At 38.7% G+C, this 19,508-nt stretch overlaps 1 protein-coding gene across 8 annotated transcripts in view; it reads left to right on the top strand.

Moving 5' to 3' along the window:
* Positions 1 to 19,508, top strand: part of CALD1 (caldesmon 1) — a 197,468-nt gene that overhangs the window by 30,754 nt on the left and 147,206 nt on the right. Inside the window, exon 1 of one of the 8 annotated variants that reach the window (XM_061363962.1) lies at positions 10,225 to 10,283. The exons of the other annotated variants lie outside the window; for them this stretch is intronic. The gene's annotated coding sequence lies outside the window, so the exon portion shown is untranslated. Of the gene's footprint in view, positions 1 to 10,224; positions 10,284 to 19,508 lie in introns of those variants that run through there. 8 annotated transcript variants of the gene reach the window in all.

Here is a 19,508-nt window from a genome sequence, read left to right as displayed (position 1 = left end):
ACATATAAAGTTCTGCTATCTTTGAGGTAGGGCAGTTAAGTTTTGATACAAGTGATTGGTCATTTGGGGAAGGTAGGTGCTATGGCAGGTGTGCAGCATATTGAAGAGTCTTGTTGAAATAGTTGGTAAACGTCGCCAGAAATTTAAGAATCAGAAGTGGGAGCTGACCTTTCAATTAGACTGTAAGTTTGCTGAAGGTAAAAACCAAAAGAAAAATGCTGCTTATAATAAGTAAGAATAGTCTTCCAGCATTCAAGCATAGAGTCCTTTTGCTTTTGGTGAGATGTCATTAATAATACATTTCATAAAAAAGCATTTTTCATTTATAAGTTCTCAAAGATCTTTACAAATGTGAATTTTGTGCCAATCATTTAGATTACACAGAAGAGACTGAGGCATAGTGAACCTCAGGATTTTGTCTTAATTTATACATGAATTGGGAAAGGGAAAACTAGAAACCTAGTTCAGGACTCGTAGGCTAGTTACATGATGATCTTTTAGGGTTTTCTTTTTCTATCAGCTAGGGAACAACCCTAATATATGCAGCTGCTGCATGCAGAAAGGGTATAGAGAAGTTGATAAATTGGAGAAAGGCTGACTTTCTGCATTTCTCATGCACTTTTCATTTTTTATGAGGAAAGTTGAAACAGCTCCACAGTGTATAACCCTTTATTGTTTAGGGGTTTGTAAGTTCCATTTTATTGTTCATGGCATAATATTTTTAATCTTGAAGCCTAAAATGGAACCCCCCCCCTCAGTTTTATGATGTGTAAGCATATATTTTACATTTATTTTCATAACTTCCAATGTGAAGAATCCCTCCAAGGAGCTGTTGGTAGGTTAATAGAGTTGGAGTTTGAGACTCCACAGACCAGGGAAGTCCTTTAGCTCCCTCCATTCCATAGCATGGATGGTCCTGGCTACTTTACAGAAACAAAGATGTAAGGGTATAATTTGGCAGCACTTGGTCTCAGTAGTTGCAGGATGAAGGGCCTTATTGAAGGTCTTCAGTGAATTTTGGATCAGGTTGCCAAGTGGTTTGTCTGTAAAGCACCACAGAATTTAGATTTAAAAACAGATTTAGGAGACCAAACTTTATATATATTTAAAACCCCTCAACTTCAAATATATGGTCAGAATAAGTATTTGTGATTCCTTTAAAATGAAACTAGTCTAGTGATTCTGAAGAAAAGCAAAAGTTAGCATGTAAGAAACAGATGCAGTTTCTGGCTCTGTTGAAACTGATGACAAAGCATCTCTCCTATCCACTTGTAGTCGGTTCTCAGATTTGGCAGTCTCACTGATTTTTGGCTGTTGACTGGTTTTAGCAATATTCTCTGGCTGTAATACACCAGCTTTCTGGATGTCCTGTACCCTGGGCTACTAGATGTCTGTAAATCCAGTACAAACATTTAGTGCTTAAATGCAGAGTGTTTCATTTCATACTGTAGTATTCCCAGCATCTCAGATCGATTCCAATTGAATGCAGTGTCAACCAGTGCAAGTACATTTCAGACCTACTTATTTTAGCTTCTCATTGTTGGCAGACTTGAGAACTACGCACTGAAATTGCAATGGTTTAATCAAAACTCACCATTCTTCTAGAGTAAAATGGACCAGTTGAACAAAAAACCACACAAAAATCTTGAGCCCCAGAATGAGTATGCATGCATAATTTACAGCTCCCAAACAGTCTTATTAAATTCATGTTTTATACTGTCACAGACAGTCATGGGATATAAAACAATAGTCTGGCTCTTGTAATAAGTCAAAGGTCTGTTTGCTCGCTCATATTTCTCCTTACACAATTTGGCAAGTGGATGCTCTTTCTGTCAAAGAGAAGAGGCCAAAACAAAGGGCAGGTTTTTTCCAAGTTATTTTTGAAATGCCTTGATTCTTGGATGTCCAATTAGGATATTTTAGACCTGGCTGTCGTTACTCTGGAAATCAAATGCTATTACAGCAGCTTAACACAAGCAGCCCAAAATCATTAAAAGCTTTTGAAAAAAGAAGAAATTGTAAACATACTCAGGTTTTTTTCTTCAACTGTAAAAACTAGCAAGGCACTAATTATAAGCTTAGCAGAAAATTCATATCTTCTCTCTTTACAGACCAGTTTTTAACTAGAATTAAAAACTGTGCCATGTAAAGAGCTAAAGATGGGGTCATCTGTGTTCTTCTTTCTGTTGTCCTCATACACATCTATATACCATTTTTTGTATCTCGAATGTGTTTCTGTGCTGGGGTTATTTCCTCTTTTTTATATGTATAATGTATAATGAAAACCTGTGCACCGTGCTTATCTGAAATGCACACAAGCAGAAACTGATTTCTGTGTGGGCTTGAGATACAGGATCTAGCCCACTGTAACAATCTCAGCTGTGCATTTCCCTCACTGTCCAGTGATCAGGAGTATTTCCACTGGGTGGAAGCACCTTATTCAGTGCAAATCTCATTAGCATGGTCAGAACCCTAGTGGAAGAAGCTGCTGTGAGCTCAGGTCTCTCTGACGCTTACAACATGGGTCACTGAGTGACCCATGAGCAACGCTGCTGTATTCACAGGAGACTTTCAACAGCTCCTTCACCTCTCTTTCTTATTTTTTTTATGCTGGTGCTCAGATGTCAGCCTGGGATTATTCATGAGTTGTCACAGATCTGACAACGCAGCCCCTTCCTGTGTTTTAAAGCAAAGGTTGTTCTTTGAACACATTATTCCACAGACAGGGTTTTTTTTCTCCTCAGTATTTCTGCAATGTTTTGCTTTCTTTATCTACTCTTGTCATAAAACTGAACTACCCTAATCAGGAATTGTTTGTTGGAGAATTAACAAAGCAGCAATTATTTGAGATGCTATATTTAACTTTCTTTTAGTCCCAAAGCAAGTGCTGTTACAGTAAATGTCTTTGGGTTTAGAAAAATTCCTATACACTGATGCCAGTTTATCATACTTCAGACTCCAGTAGGTCACTTTTCCCAAACTCAGGTTATCTACCTGCTGACAATAGATGGTTATTCTCAATAATTCCCAACCCTATATATCAGTAAGATGCTCAATAGCTTTCTTATTACTTATTTTTAAAGAAATCTTTGAAAGAGACCTTCCTTCTATAGTATAAAATAGCAGTGAGATCAAGCTGTCAAACACTACTTTTTCTGTGTTGATGTCAAAGTTCTTTACAAAGGAGCTTGGCATTGCTTCACCTTTTGTCAGTCTGAGAAATTGAAGCACAAAAAAGAAAAATGACTCCTGTGGCAGCACCAGCCTGGAGTTGATGCCAAGTGCTTTGTCTACTATGTCACACTGCTTTGAAGGGGACTAATCTTGTAGTTTCAACTAGTATTAAACATGCTACTAAAACCATGCAAGTATTAGTCATCAACAATATGGATAGGTTATGAAAACAGGCATCATAGAGCCATAGCAAATGATGAATCCTTTGAAAAATCCAGTGAAGGGCAGAATTAAATTAACTTTTTAAAAGAGATTCAAGTAATAGCGTAACTTGTGCTCTGTCACATGACATTTTAACATGCAAAGGGAGCCAGACAACTATGTTATTTTAACCCACATTCAACATTCCTATCAGTAAATCTGCACAAAGGGCCCCGTATCCATATCTCATGCGGTACTGTCATTAAATCTCTTTTTTTTTTTTGCTACTGCCTGGAATTTCATTATGAACCATTAGTGATGTAATGCTAAACCTACAGAATCTTAAACATCTCTTACAATCTATGGAATAAAGTAATCTCATACCAAATAAAAAAAGCAATACAAACAAAAGATGCTGCATCTTTTTCAGATGGCTCATTCTATTTTTTTCCCAAACATGTTTCATCTAAAATGTCTCAAACCTTCAGTAGATCTCTTTTCCAATAAAAGCTGTTTTCTTCCCTGCCCTGTTCCCAAGATATTTGATGTGGGATTTAAATACAAAATATTTGCTATATGCTGCCCTCTTTTGCATGAATAATGTTTGAGTCGTTTCTGGTTGTTGCAAGAGCCTGCCTTTAGAATTTTTTTCCTGGAATTGTGGGATTCTGTGAGGGAGTCTTTCTCAACTTTATAATCTGATATTTCCCAATGTTTCATTAATAAGTGATGTGAACCATACCAGTCTGAAACTAACAGTGGAATTTGTGTCTTTGAGAAGCTTCTTGTTCGTAAAGGTGGTTATGATTTACACTGTAGCTACTGGGAAGAGGATAAAAATCTTTAAAAATGTACCTTTAATTATGTGGGGAATGATTCTGGGATGTTTTGGATCGTATGTGAAATGTTTAGCTGGCACAGACATGCTTCCATCACAAATAGGATTAAAATTGAAGGTTGTGCTTTAAAAGCAGCACATCTTGAGCAGCCAAACAAGGAAAGAACTGCCTGCTTGTGATTTTGAGTCTACAGGAAGGCATGTGTGTGCTTTTCTAGAGGTGCTACAGAAGCTGTTCTGCTGAAGTTGGTGTTTTAGCATTGAACCTATGCTGGCTAGAGGTTGAAAAGCAGGAAGGGGGGATTACTAGCAGGAGCATGGTGTCAGCAGGACTGCTTGCCACAGTCCTGCTGACTCTGTGGAGCCATTGCTCCATGGGCTTTCCTTGTGCTGTGCAAGGATGTAACAAAGGATGGGCCATTGGACAAGGGAGTATGTCCTGAATGATCATATATGTGTTTGGCTGCCGGGGTCGATAAGGAGCTATGCTTAGGAAAAAATGAGTTGCTGCTGGCTCCCTTTCCTCAATGTGTGGGAATGAGCTGAGGGCCAGAGTGGTCTCAGCCAGAGTGTGAACATCCATTAATACCTTGTCTTCAGTGTGTTCACTGCCATATCTTATTGTCTAGCTGCTTTCCCCACTTTGGAGCAACAAATTGTAAGGCACTGCCATTGGTTCACTGCTTTGTCTTGGACTGTTCTCTTTTTATCAACAGAAAATGGTCAGTTAAACATTGAGGGAGCACTCAATAGGCCTGCCAGTGTGTACCAAAGTAGGAATAACCCCAGGTTAGGAGCTGGAGTATGGGTGAGGTGTTCAGCATGGTGTGGCTGGGAGCTAGAAATCCTAGAGAGGATGATGACTTAAATTCCACTCTTCCTTTGTCAGCCCGACGACAAACTTGTAAAAAGCAGCTTTGCAGATTTAAACAACAAAATCAAACAAAGCCCCTCTCCCACAAGCCCCTGTCTCTTCAAAGTTTTCTTTTCTTTGAGCTATAAATTCACTGCTGATATTGGCTTAGGAATTGGCTGGGTGCCGGATACAGTTGTCCCACAAAAATGTACAGAATCTCTATCTTTCAGTCTCCAATAAAGGAAAACATGGAACAAAAATGTCAGGGATAAAATGTGTAAAATAGAACATGACCTTCTCTGGAGTAAATATATTCAAGACTTACAGGAGCCTCAAAAAAGCCACTCTTTTCTAAAATGCAAATGTTTCTGTTGGTGATTGATGCCAGAAGCAGTAAGATAGATGGGTGGTGGGAGCTTTAACCAAAAATGTCTGATCAGAGGTTTTAAAACTGGATTCTGCCTATATATGCAGCATTCATGCATATGCTGTGCTTTTGTAGGCTGACAGCTGATAACCTGCTTTTTTCCCCCTGTCATATAATTGACTATCACATGTTGAGTTGCCATCAAATTGTTATTAATACAAATTGTTAGAAATTCAGCTTCATGTTTGAGTTATGCAAGGGACTAAAAGCTGTACTTTGAGCAAGGTTATGGGTAACTGTGCTTTTTCACATCAATAGTGAAAAATACTGTGAAAACAGGCAAAAGTGCTTTAGGTCTCTTCTAAATGCTGTTAGAGGAGAAATTAGAGGACTTATTTTAATATGTAAGATAAATGTGTAAATGAAGTTTCCTTGCTGTGGCAGGCAGAATTATTGTTTTGCCATCTTGACTATGTTCCTTTAACTAGTCGTATAGAAATATATATAATGCATATATATATAATATATATAAATGTAAATAAAAAAATCATGTGAACAATTGCATCCTAAGGGAGACTTCCAAAAGCACCTGGGAAGCCCAGACAGACACCTTTCTGTCACAGTCCTTCTTCTACCTGGTCAGGTGTAAGAGTTGGGAGTTTGCATCTGAGGATGACTACCTTATTGAGCATTTAAGATGTTGTTGTGCATGTGTGTGGTTCTGCATTGTGGGTTGCTTGCTATTAGCACATCAAAGAGGAACTACTTCCTGTGATGGGTGGTGGTTTTCATGTTGTCTCTTGAGGTGATCATAAGTGGAAGATGGTGTTGCTGGGCACACTGACAAATATTTTCATTTGTCTCCCTTAAAATGTCTGCAGCCCAGATAGACTTGGTGTGATGTCTTTTGATCTCAGGAACTGAATAAAACCAGGCCGAGTAATCCCTGGGAACCTCTGCAGCCAGAGCTGCTAGAAAACAGGGTAATTCAGCGCATACACTGTTTTCCTCTGAGTCCGTGCCATACCTGATATGGTTTCAATGAGTTGCTTGGCTGTTGCTCCCACCTCCTCTTTTAACAGCCCTAAGCCAGGACTCCAAAGACGTTCAGAAACCAAACTTTTATTTCCGTAAGTATTTAAATATTTATGCCATAACTGGGGGAGTTGTCCTCAGCATTTTGGCCAAATAACACTTCAAAGGGTATGGCATTTCATGGATGTGGCAATGAAGGAAGGCATTTTGTTTCCTTATTTAGCTTATGGAAAATAGGATCAAGCCACTTCTGGGGGTATTGAAGTTGGTAGCCCTCAGTGCCACCATTTTTGTTTGCAGGCTCTATCATCTAAGTGTTTACACATGTAATATCATGGGACAGGCCTGCCAGGATTGCCCTACTGTGAGAGACTACAGTGCCTCAACATAATTTCCAGTCAGCATGTAATATCCTGACACTATTACTGATGAGAGAAGGGACTGGTCCATAGGCCTCCATCTTTGTGAAACAGGATGTGTGTGAAGCCCTGCAACTCATCTTTCCTGGAGCTCAAGCCTTATTCTACAGCCCGTGCTCACATCACCCGGGTTGACCTGATATCAAATAAGCAGCAGTGTAATAGTGAATGAGATCTTGTTTTCATTCATGTCACTAAAATGGCCTAAACCATTAAAAAGTTGTGCTCTAAGTTGATCTGGAAAACTTAGAGGCACTCCAGGTTTTAGGAACTAGCTCAGAAAACTTACAGGGTTTTTTATTTTTTGTAGCGTACCATTAATTTGACAGACAAAATTAGGTCAAGTTAAATGGAGGGGAAGGAATTTCTCCAGAATGTTAGACTAATGCCTTGTGAGCTAAGCTGTAATGACTTTATTTTCTGAAAATGATCATTTCCCCCTGGCTACAGAGAACAGATTTTCACCTTCGAAATGGGCAATGGAAAGTCGTGCTTTTGTTTGCTTATCAAAATGTAAGTGCTCTGTTTCTCTGTTTAGAAGTAGCTATCTCTAGCTATAAAATTACGAAAGAAAGTACTAACAACTTGAAGAGCAAGTTTGTATTTCCACAACTTTTTGGGTTTGGTACCCTGTTTTCCTCCAAGTTTGTAATTCGTTGGTCAATATAGAAGTAAATACAATGAGAAGGTGATCTATAGGAAAGATTAAAGAAATAATAAGGTAAATCCATTTCTATCACACTTTAGTCTCCTTTAGGAAAGCAGTGCATGACAATTCTGTTTTTCTTTAGACATCCAGGGATTGCTTGACTATGAACCGAATAGATTAATTTTATTCAGTCTTTTTAGTTGCTGGTGTCCTTGACTGGTATTTATTGATATAAACCAGTATAAGAGTATATCAACAAATGGATAAAACATTCTTCTGTCTCAAATTTTGTCTGGTAATTAGTGTTCAATCATGTCTTTAATTTCATAGATGTTTCATTGTTTCCTTTTAGGAGAGCATTCAGGTTTTGATAAATTTAATGGCACAGATTCAGCCTTTATGCATAGAAAATGTCATTAGAATTAGGAAATAGTGTAAAATATATTTATTAATTTTGTTTCACTGTGGAATTTTTGAAGAGGTGTCTCATAATGGATTTTATTTTATTTTTTTTTTTATGCTGTGCTTTGGACTATAGAATAAAATCAGCCCATGAAAGAAAAAATCTTGTCTTTGGTCAAGTATGTGTGTGTGTTCTGGACATACATATGCATATTTTGGCTCTTCCTCAAAAAATATGTGTCTAACTTCAAGTAGGCAACTAATCTTTTTGGTTAGTGAGGAGCATGCTTAACATACTTAAGTACCTTGTGAATGTGAGCTTAGCATGGAAATGAGATGTTCTAATTGAGACTGAGATGGAGCTTTATTTCTGATATATCTCAGCAGTCAGGAAGTTACAGAATTTGAGCTATTTATTATATTGCAACTTTGAATTTTTATTTTCCTCATTATATGTAAGTTATAGTGTTTCTTTTTTTTTCATAGCTACAGAAGTTTATGTTGAGTGGGCAGTGTAAAAGCTCATTTCCTACTTGAAAGAACTGGATCACTTAATGTAGCTACAGGACTTCTGCATGGCGTGTCAGTCACTGAATTTTATTAATGACTGGAGCAGTTGTGTTTCGTTGATGCAAGGGTAGTTCTAGATTTTTCTCTGTATTAGGACATGCAACTGCTATTGACTGTAATGGGAGTTTTACTGAAGCTGAGATAGTCCAGAAATCTGGGCCTTTGCAATGCTCAGAGGGAATATGTTCCTTTACCAGATTTCCTGTATTTGGCCAACCTCAGAAAAAGTGGATGTCTTCAGCACTTCCTTTGATGCAGTCTTAGGAAGGTCCATGGTAAAATTTTCTGTAGGAACTGACATCTCAGCTGGACACAACTGTGATTTTCCATTTTGTCTGTTCTTGGGCCAACATAGGTGTTACTTGCTTTTGCAAAAGTATGGGATACAAGTTGTGTTTAGTCATGGTGGAGCACAGTACCCTTTGTGTTGTGGAGGCTTTTAGTCCCCTATCATCCTATCAATCACATGTTGTCTTCATAAGACCTTGTTTGGCAGACAGTGCAAAATTAAAACAACCCCCTCAAAATTCCCTGAGATAAGCATCTCACCCTCCTGCCCCAGCACTACTCCTTAGGGTTTTAGAAGAAATGGCACAAAATTGCAGTGTCACTTGCAAAGGTGGGTTATATTTTTCCAGGGCTTTGTCAAATATTCTGCTCAAGCCACTTAGTCTAATGAATACTCTTAAACACGTCTGTTGATGGTGTTGATTAGGTGGAGAAACAGGGAAGGTAAACTGTATTTGTCTAATTAAAGACTGATTGTGAAAGCAGCTCATTTTGAGAGAACTTTCTTCACCTGGTTTAATAGATAAATAAAATTTATCTGGACCTTGTCATATCAGCCTTTTGGTTTTTAGTATACAGACCTTTGGAAGTTTTCTCTCTTCACTGCCTCTGTAGATGAAAGGGGGTGGGTGCCATCAGAGCCCCAGAGCAGCTTTCCAGTTGGCTTACATTACTCCAAGGAGGATACCTGAATGTGTTCTCCTGCTGAGATATTGCTAGGAGGGAATTTGTAGTCTCACTGCACACTGCCCAAACTGTTGTTATTTATCCTGACTATTACTTGAAGGTGGCTGTTTTATCACTGTAGCAGTCAGAAAGTGACTAAGTACATGTAAAGACAGGCAAACAACCTGTCACTGAAAACTGTATAAATGTATTCCAGCAGCTATGCAGAAATAGCCAAATGTTTTTGCATCTTTGACTGGAAGCAGCCAGCAGTCAAGGAACTGTGCTGGTCTGCAGCCAAAACAAATAGGGAATTCCCTCAGATATTTTTTGTGAAGCGAATCATGGGGGCATAATCAAGTTTGGCTCTATATTAATCAGTGCAGTTTGGCTATTAAAATTCTCAGTTCTGTGGCTGATGCTTCCTGGGCTGTTCTAAGAATTGCATTACATTGCGATTGAGTTACACTCATGGCAGCAGGATCAGGTTAATGGAGTAGCAGTTTTCCCTGCAAGGGAAAGCAGCTCTTTTCCCTTAATGAGGCTTTGGATGCATATTGCAGTTTGCCCTTTCTTGCTTGGGGTTTTCTTCTTCCTCACTGGAATAATGACCTGCATCACTGGAAAAAGAAAAGGAGCTGCAAGTCAGCTTCATCAGTGGCGCTACGGTACTGTGAAGTTCTGCCTTTGGTGCCTTCTTCATTCTAATTCATAAATACTTCTGTCTTTCCAGTGCCTGTGATAACTGCTTGGTTACTCAAAGAATCCCTTGGGAGCTGAAGAAGCAGCATCTTCCAGGCTCAGGGGCATCATAACCGGTGAGATATGCTAGTAATGTTCTTATATATATATATTTGTGTGTATTTTATTTTCCTGGAGGTATTTTAAGTTGAGACACTAACTTCATTCTGAGCTTAGTTTCCTTTGAAACTCGAGGTCTGATGTGGAAAGAGGCCATTCTGTGTGGTTAGTGTTCAGCTGAATTTAACACATTGGAAAGATACTTTTTGGTTGTCCTTTGATTGAACTGACTGTCAAAAGAAATTGCTTGGGTATATGGAAGCCATCCACCTTGGTGTTTCCTTTTGTTAGTGTTTTATGTGCTAAGGATTATGAGTAAGTATGTGCACAGTAATATAGCTCTCTGAGAGAGTGGAAAATTCTTCCATCTTGTGATTCCTATGGTGGCTCCTGGACATTAAACCTATATGTAGTCACATTTGCACACACACATCAGCTGTATACACATGGTACACACTGAGGTAATTATTCCAGCTCAGTGGCCATATTAGTCTTTCTCCTGGTGAAAGGTTATGAATATGGAGACTATTATATGTCATTAAGATAATAGTGTTGCTGAATATGTTAGCAAAGTCAATGACTCTATATCCCCTAGGTGTTCTGGTTTTAGTTTGATAGGGACATGTGAAATTATTCTGCCTGCCAGGTGGGAGGAAATTTGCCTTTCAAGAGATTGTTGCTTCAGCACTTGATAGGAGTCTTGCTTATAATTGCTGTTTAGCAAAAATTGCTCTAAGTGAGGAACTCCATCATTTTGACTACACAGGGGAGGTTATGATGTCATGCATAACAAATTCACTGTTCCAAAAGCATGGGACATTTATATAAAATTGTAACAATGCAGAGTTATAACAGTGAAGATGAAGGAAAACAATTAAAAGGGATTTATAAGCAGAAGCCAGCCTTGATGATAAGGTAAGGAAGGGACTGAATGGCTACGTTTTTGTTGAATGCCTCTCTGAAATGACTGGCCATTGTCAAGGGCTGTGCCTTGGATGGGGGATATCACAGCTCCAATCTTGACTTTTTCTGTGAGAGTAATCTTTTGTAAGTGTCCCAAGAAGCTATGGTCATGCACATGGCAGAACTGATGGCTGTGGTGTCTACATTAACTTGTAGTGAGTGAAGAGCAGATAAAGGCTTGTGTTTAGTCATGTTGCCTGTCTTGCACCATTTTTCTAGTCCACCTTTTACGATGACTGGTGATCATCAGGCAGATCTCAGTGTTAAGCAGCATTCCTGAGTGTATACTGAGTTTGTACGGTCAGCCGTAGCTTGCCTGCTGTTCTGAGCTCTGGATATCACAGCTTACATCAGGAGATGAGGTGTAGGGTGAGCTGGGCTAAAGCCAGGAGCAATAGAAACCTAGAAGTGATAGTTTGTTGGAGAGTATTGGCTTCCAAACAGTTCTTTTTTATTTACATGTAGAAGTGTAAAGGTTCCAGTTTAATTCCTTGGGAACAATTAATCCTTATGCATTGGAAAGCAATGCAACATGCAATGGGTGAGCTCTCCCAGCAAAGGCATGTCAGAATAACATTTTTGAGGCTGCTAACTAACGCTGACAGAATTGGTTAATTCTGTAAGGATAATATTTTGGGTAAATTCCCAGCCTCTAAATGCCTGCAGGCAGACTTGTCCCTATTTGTGGTGTATTTGAGGTCTAGTGTTCCTCCTTTGGGCCATGTATTTTAAGGGGAAGTTTTAATGGAAGGAAACATTGTTGCAGAGTAATAGCCTTCTCCAAAGCACTTCCCAAAGAAATGTTAAGGCCAAAGGTTTTGTTTTTTCAAGGCAAAAAATGTGAATCCTCTAATATTTATTCAGTTATAAATAGTGATGGGCAAGGCTCCAAGGATGGATTCCTGGGAGGTTGTATCAGGGGTTGTTATTGCCCAAGCTAGGCAAATGCAATGGTTTTTTTTTTTTATTGTTGTATCCTCTTTCACACAGAAAACAGCAGATAGAGAATAATTGTAATCAATTTGTGAGTTTTTCATCCCTCTGCTCAGGTGCCTTTTATTTCTCTTCAGTCCCAACAAGAACAAAAATGTGTCTTATTTCTAATAACAGATGGTGGTTTGACACTGGGTGAATCTTAATTCTAAATGTCTTGGTTCTCCAGCCATGGCAGTAGTAATGCAGATTATATTAGCATTAGGGGCAGTGCAGATGGTAGGAGAAAGTGCATCCTGATGGGGGGAAGCACTTAACTGGGTTACAATAGCTGCTGCTGTTGAATGACTAACTGGGCTTGGGCAATTAATTGCATTTATTCGTGCCTCTCTTTCTCCATTTGTAAACAGAAGGAGAGTTTATTACTTGTTTATTACTTTGAGAGCTGCTGTTTGAAAATGCTGTGTTCCTTTAAACTGAAATAAAAATCTGCTAATATAATTATTAATAGATCAGTGTTAGCTAATTCAATTAACAGATTAGCTTGCCTCTCACAGTGAAATTCAGCCTCTTACAGGGCAGGTCTTATAAAGCTCAGCAAGCAATTTATGAACTGCCGAAGATTTAATATGAAACCCAAGTGATGCATAAGCCTTGCTAAAGAGGCTGAAACTAGTACTTTCATAATGCCTTGGTACTTCCAAACAGAGTTACAGCATTTGAGATGTGTTTTATAGATTTATAGATCTGCCTGAAACCACAGGGCAGTCCTGGTGCATGTGGGGCATCTGCCTCATTCATATGCATCACCAGAAAAATAATGTCTGACATAAAATTCTAAAATATAAGAAAATGCACAGCATTAATTCTTAGGAAAGGAGTGCAGTTTCTGGTTTGCTTTCTATATTTTCTATATCAAGAACGAACGTACGGTAACTAAACTGACTGGGAAAAGTGTTTGGTAGTAAAGGAATTAGCTAAGACCTCATATAGGAAAAAAAAGTATTTTTCAAGCACTGGTATGGTTCTGTGTAGATATATGGTTTTCTGTTAGTAGTTATTGAGAAATATCAAAATCAGCCTCTAATAATTATTAGATATCATTCCATAATCTTTCAATATAGCATTTTTTTCCAACTTATGTAAGGCAGGTATTTAACTTTTTAGAGTTGTGGCTAGAATCTTTAGGATGTTTTGAAATTTAGGGGACCTAACAGATACCCCATTGTAATGTGTTGTGTGCTATCCACATCCAGAAAATTAATACCCAGTACTTATAACTTCCTCTTCTCCCCTCAGAACCCAACAAAAACCCAAACCAGCCAAGTCAGAGGCATTAAATGACAGAATTGCTGCTTTTTTTTTTTGGTGGCTGCTTGCACTATCATATATGCTAAAGGAATTCCAACCAAGGGCATGTGGCCATAATGGAATTTGATGTACAATCAGTTTTAAGGAACAGCCTGTGCCTTGTTAATATAATCCATAAAGGGCTTCCAAACTTCCTGAAACCAGTTCCTTCTGTTTTCAAGTCTGCATATGATCTCATAGGAAATGATCTGGGAGAGGCCAGCTAACCCTTTTGCATAATCAAGGTAGCATTGTTCTTTTAATGCCTAAAGTGACTTGTTTCACTGATACAAGCTCAATGACCCACTTCTCTGTCGCCAAATGCCTGTTATCAGACTTTGCACTGACTTCAGTGACATTCGATTAAGAGTGAGAGGACTGAAGTGTGACTGAAAGGCTGGCCTTGATAATGCCATTCATCTGCTTTGTCACCCTTTTTTGTCTGAAGTATTTTTTAAAATTCTAAACCTGGTGAAATTTGAAAGAGAACTGCAAATATGTAACGTGGGTGAGCAAGGCTTATTTTGCAGCGGACTCAGAAGCAGGAAAGCAAACTGTATTTTGCTAAGTTTCTGAAATAACAGCAGTAGCAGGACAGAAAGTGAGGAAAATACCCACCCTGGGTTCTATATTGTAGAACATCTCATTTTTACATTAGCAGGAGATATAGAAAATGTGTTCCTGTATTGTAGCTCTTTAAATCCCTCACTTTCTTGGATGCTTACACAAATGCAGAGTGCCTAATGGAGTGCGTGTTCTTTTATATCCTCAGGATACCCAGGATTTCCTTAATAGAGCTAGGCCAAGAAGGGAAACACTCCAATGAGCTTCTATCTCTGAAACTAGCATTAATCTTCACTGGCATGGGAGAAAGAAAAAAAATATCTGGGTTTTGTAGTTGTGTTCATATGAGTAGGTAGCAACTGCACCAAACTGAAACTACAGTGAGCCTAAGCAGAGGGCTCTGTGGCACTCTGCTTACTGCAGAGTTGTTAAGTTTGGCACTCTGCTCTGGGCTTCAGTCAAACATTTTCTTAACCATATTAGGCAATAGGCTTTTGATGTACTTATTGTTTGTGCTTATATTTTACGGACTAGACAGCCACTGCTTTTAAGATCTAGCAGGTTTAATAAAATAAGACAAATAAAACCCTTTACAAACTGTCATTAAAGTTTGGCAACAAAAGAAGCATTTCCCAAGACAAAGGTACCCAAAGCTGACATTGCTATAACACAAGTTGGTGGTTCCCTTGTGCTTTTCATCCATGTATCTTGATCACTCTGTAAAACAGACCCTGGTAAAAGCCCAGTAGGTAAATATTATGCTCTTATTCAGCTGAAAGAAAAAAACAGAGTGCAGTGAATCTGACTGGCTAAGGCACAAGCATGCCCATTCCCTTTCGCAGACTCATCAGAGGCATGGTTAGCCCCCAGCAGAGGGGCAGGGTGAGCAAGCGGATTGGTGACTTTTTAAACGGTTGTAACAAGATTTCTTTGAGTTTGGTAAATGGAGCCTTTTGTGTCCTGGTGAACTGTCAACAAGGTCCACTTACATGCCTGTCCTGTTTCCCTGAGAAAACAGAGGAGAAACAGAAAATACTAAATATTGAGTTGTTTGGTTCCCTCATCATTGCAAATTATCCTAAAGCCAAATAGATCAGGATCTGGCATTTATTTTCATGATTGAGCCACTGGCAAATGCCCCATCTGGGACATTGTTTATCAGTACATGCAAGTCTTCTTGTGTCAGGGAGTTCCTAGTCAGAGCTGTAGCTTACACCTTCGGCAGTTCAAAAGCATGTCTGTGTTGCTTCAGGGTTATGGATGTCTGAAATTCCCCAATCAGGGATAGAATATTCCACTGGGGAAATTTCAAAACCCATTTTCAACCTAAAATTTCAAAATAGGGTGTTTTCAGGATTTAACTGGCAATTTTTGTGTTCTTAAAGGAGGAAAAGTTGAGAGGCACTAGTGTTGGTTAAACAAATTATCAAGTCTACCTCATTATCTAGTAAATTTTACTATTAAAATTTTTATCAATAAATGTTTTCATAATTTTTGATTAACTACTACTCCATGTAGTTGTAAACTTTCACTGAAATGATGCTTTGCTCTTGCTAACGCTCTTCTAACACTTGCAGACACTTGCCACATCCCCTTCTTAGGATTAGTCAGTTGGTGCATCCTTATGCTTTTAATCTCTCTTTGTAAGTCAGCCCCTCTCTGCTTGCTTAACATCTTTATGGCTCTCTTGTGATCTTCCTCTGGGGTTGTTATTGTCATTCAGGAAATGAGTTCTCCAGAGCTGCATAAAGTATTCCAGGTGTGTTCACCAGAGCTCTGTGTCAGGGATATTACCTTTCTGCCCTGTGAAGTTGCCTTTGTATTTCCTTTAATATTGCTTGGACTTTTTCTGATACCACATCATGCATTATTTGTTGTCTACTCTAAGTAACAGTATTAAATAAGGCTCACATTTGAGTCTCCTGATTGAAAAATTTGGAAACATTCTTCAAAGATGCAAAAACAGCTGAAGCGTGCCCATGGTTTGTAGGTAAAGACAGCGCTGTGCTGCTATGAGACTTGAATGGTCTTGGGAGTTCTGACCCTGCTTTTTGCTGATGCTGTGTATGATGTTATACAAGCCATTTGACTTCTTGACCCCCGTGTCTGTATGTGTTAGAGGATGATAACACTATAATAGCTGCTTTTGGTAAGGCTTCTGTGAGTGTTGGTTCAAGTTTGTATGTGATCTGGAAAATATAAAGTGGAAATGTAAAATATTTGGGCAGAAGGCTGCAACAACCCACACTACATGACCTGTAGGCTTATGTTGTCCAGGCTCGATGAGATTGAGGAAGATGGTCATTAAAAATTCTTCTTGCGCATAATCATTTGTCACCTTCTTTGTTAAAAGAAGAGCGGAACTAAATCAAATAAAAAGGGTGAACTTTTTATTGAGTGTAACGTCTGCATATTTCACTAGAGACCCATTGAGAACACGGTTTTAACATGTCCGAATTTCCTTTGTTGTTTTGCCCAACTGTTGATTTTTATTGAGATCTGCACAAGCAAGTATACAATCAGCCAAAAATCTCAGAAAAGGAAGTGAGCCTTTTGTTTAGGTGTGTTTATATCCATGCAAAATGAGTGCAATATAATAAAAAGTGTGTCAGGCTCAGGGGTGGAGCATGGAGAGAATAAAATATTATTTTTGCATGTACTCTGAGCTCATGTAAATATGACACATCACAAATGTTTCTTCTGAGCCCAGACTGTTAATCCGCTCACTGACACAGTGTATGGATTTACTGGATTAAAGAAAACTGCATCATACCTTGCTGCGTGTAGCAGATGCAGATGGAGGCAGATTTGTCCGACAATCCTCTGCCCATCATCTTTTGAATTACAAAGCTGGTGAAGTTTTCACTGCAGAAACATACAGTTGATGTTAATTTGCGAGGAGCTGGTGTTTATTGGTGCTATATATCTATATATATACCCGGTGAAGGGTTCTCTGAGTATTGTAACATATCTGAAAGCCAGGGAGTCTTTTTAATCAGGTCCAGTACTGCTTATGTGAGTTGAAAAATTCGCAGTAGTGGTCCTTGAGGCTTAGAAATACATCCGTTTATGTAAGTTAAGTTTATATTTGGAAACGAATGCTCTGAGGTAGCTGAGGATAAACATACCTGAAAAAAGTTTTCTTAGTTGAATTTTTCACTGTAAATAGCTGCTTATAGAATTTGGTGGTTGAAAGATTACACAACCACTTGTGTGAGAGTTACTCGCCAGATGAAGGCTTTAGCCATGGACCAGAGCCATGGATGTGGACTGCAAGGTGCACGAAAGGTTTGAAAATGCAAGGCTGGCATGCAAAAGTGCATGTGCTTTTGTGGCAGGAAGGAGGAGGTTCTAGATGACTATGTTCTGCATTCCCACAATACATCAGACTGAGACAAAATAGATGGAAGTGCAGCCTCAGTTCTGAATTCACTCAAGGGAAATGAGGAGGGAGTAGAGAAACACTCCTGCTGGTTTCCATTTTAGATCCAGTAGAGACAGGAGGTGTGCTGTAGGGCTGCAGTTCAGTTCTTGCAAAAAAGCATTTCTATGGAATTTTGGCCTTAGGTGGACTTCCCAAGAACAGCTACTGTTCAGAAGATATTCCAGCTAAAAATCTTCTGAGAGCAGTTTGAAAGTGTTGGCACCATTTCATCTCAACTCTGATCCAACTTTAGCTATGAGAGGAACATAAGAGGTTCTGATTTGGATCTAAAAGCTTCCTGTCTACACTGTCCAGCTTGCACATAAAAATGTGCAAACAGAACAACAGCCCAACTAAGCAGCCCCCCCAAATGACTACTTATAAAGGATATGAAGATAAAGTTGCACAGAATTTGTATTTGACTAGAATAAGGCATAGTTTTAATCGCAGACCATTGCAACCAGATGACAACGTATCCTCAGCAGTGAGAGGCGAGATTGTTGCAGGGTAACATGGCACAAAAGCCAAAGTGACCCACACTGCACTGGCTGGAAATGCAGCCATGTGTTTTGGCTGGCTTTAAGCTGCCTTAGCAGAAATCCTTCCTGTTATAGTATTGTTGTTGTATTGTTGTTGTCAGCACCACAACTAATTCAGTTGTTACTGGCATCTGCATATGGACCTTTCCTTGACTTAATCCTAAACCATTAGGACTGGGCTATTGTATTGAGCTGTGTGAGAGAGGTTCAACAAGAATTCAACAAGATGCTTTGTTTTCCTATACCTCAATTTTCTTATTGGAAGTGACCTTACCTGGCAGAACCAGATTAGGTAACATGTTCTGGATCCAGCCTATTTTATGTGTATAAAAGGCAGCTATTTTTAAGCACTGATTTTACTATGGGCCACCTGTGGTGTTCTTGGGACAGAATTGTGATGTTGCTTTGGGTGTTTGGGTTTTTTTGTTGTTTTGGTTTTGTTTTTGTATGTCTCCTTCTGTATGTCTGTGGTGTGTAATAGAGTAAGCTATAGAGCTGCTACCATATCTACTTGTGTTCTGGGGAGAAATATCTTCCTATTGTTGTGTCCCTCCAATCTGTTCCAGAATTTTAGTTAATCATCTTGTCAAGAATTTAATTAAGTAGTATGGATAAAAAAGAAGATTTTGGTTATGAGGATTAATAAAATGTGTAAAAGTGACTATGAAGTTAAAGGTAAGCAGATTTTATGCTCCAGAGTGTGAACTGAATACTCAGGGATTCAGAAAAAGAATTCACCTGTCTTATCCTGCTTGTTATTGCATTATTTTGGTAGGTGAATTGTGGATTTGTTTTCTTTTATCTTTGAATATTTCATAGGCGCTGTTGGAGGCTGAATGCTGATACTGGTAGAGTAGCAACTACAGCTGGCATCACTGATGTTTTGCTTATGATCCAAACAAAAATAACAGATCAGAGGTCTATAATAATAGGAAAAGGAATTATATAAACAAATAAAATATGTGGGAAAGTCCAAGTGAAAATATCAGTGGTTAGGGGAAAGTTTCAAGGACAGAAAATAGGTACTCAGTCAAAGTCAAAGCTGGTAACTGTTCATTGTATCTCTTTAAAATTTCTCTTTAAATTTTCAGGTTCAGATTTTTTTGCTCTAAGGAAAAGAAACAGATTTAATGGACTTTAAAACCATATGCTTGGCAAAAATATTTCTGCATCTTGACTTCATTATACTTGTACAGCTACCCCAATCTGGCTTTAGATTGGGGTTTTGTATGTTGATTTGATTGTTACCTATGGTTAGTAGGATTTCCACAGTCAGAGTATCTTTGGTTCTGGTTTTGTTACATCTGTCATTGATTTTTGATACCTTTTGGCTATAAGCATATACTAACTTGCCAGCTGAATCTTTAGGAATCTTTTTCTGCAAGTGCTTCTGTGGAGAAGGTAATGACTGTAATACTTCCTTCTCCTTCCTGTGGTCTTTTGATGAGCTCCAGCTTACTGCAGTTCTA

The sequence above is a fragment of the Neopsephotus bourkii genome, unplaced genomic scaffold (assembly GCF_033783945.1).
Source record: "Neopsephotus bourkii isolate Nb327-2 ecotype Australia unplaced genomic scaffold, CSIRO-AGI_Nbou_v1 NB_1183, whole genome shotgun sequence".
Classification (NCBI taxonomy): domain Eukaryota; kingdom Metazoa; phylum Chordata; class Aves; order Psittaciformes; family Psittacidae; genus Neopsephotus; species Neopsephotus bourkii.
Note: the sequence above shows the minus strand (reverse complement) of the source record. Positions and strands in the feature narration are given on the sequence as shown.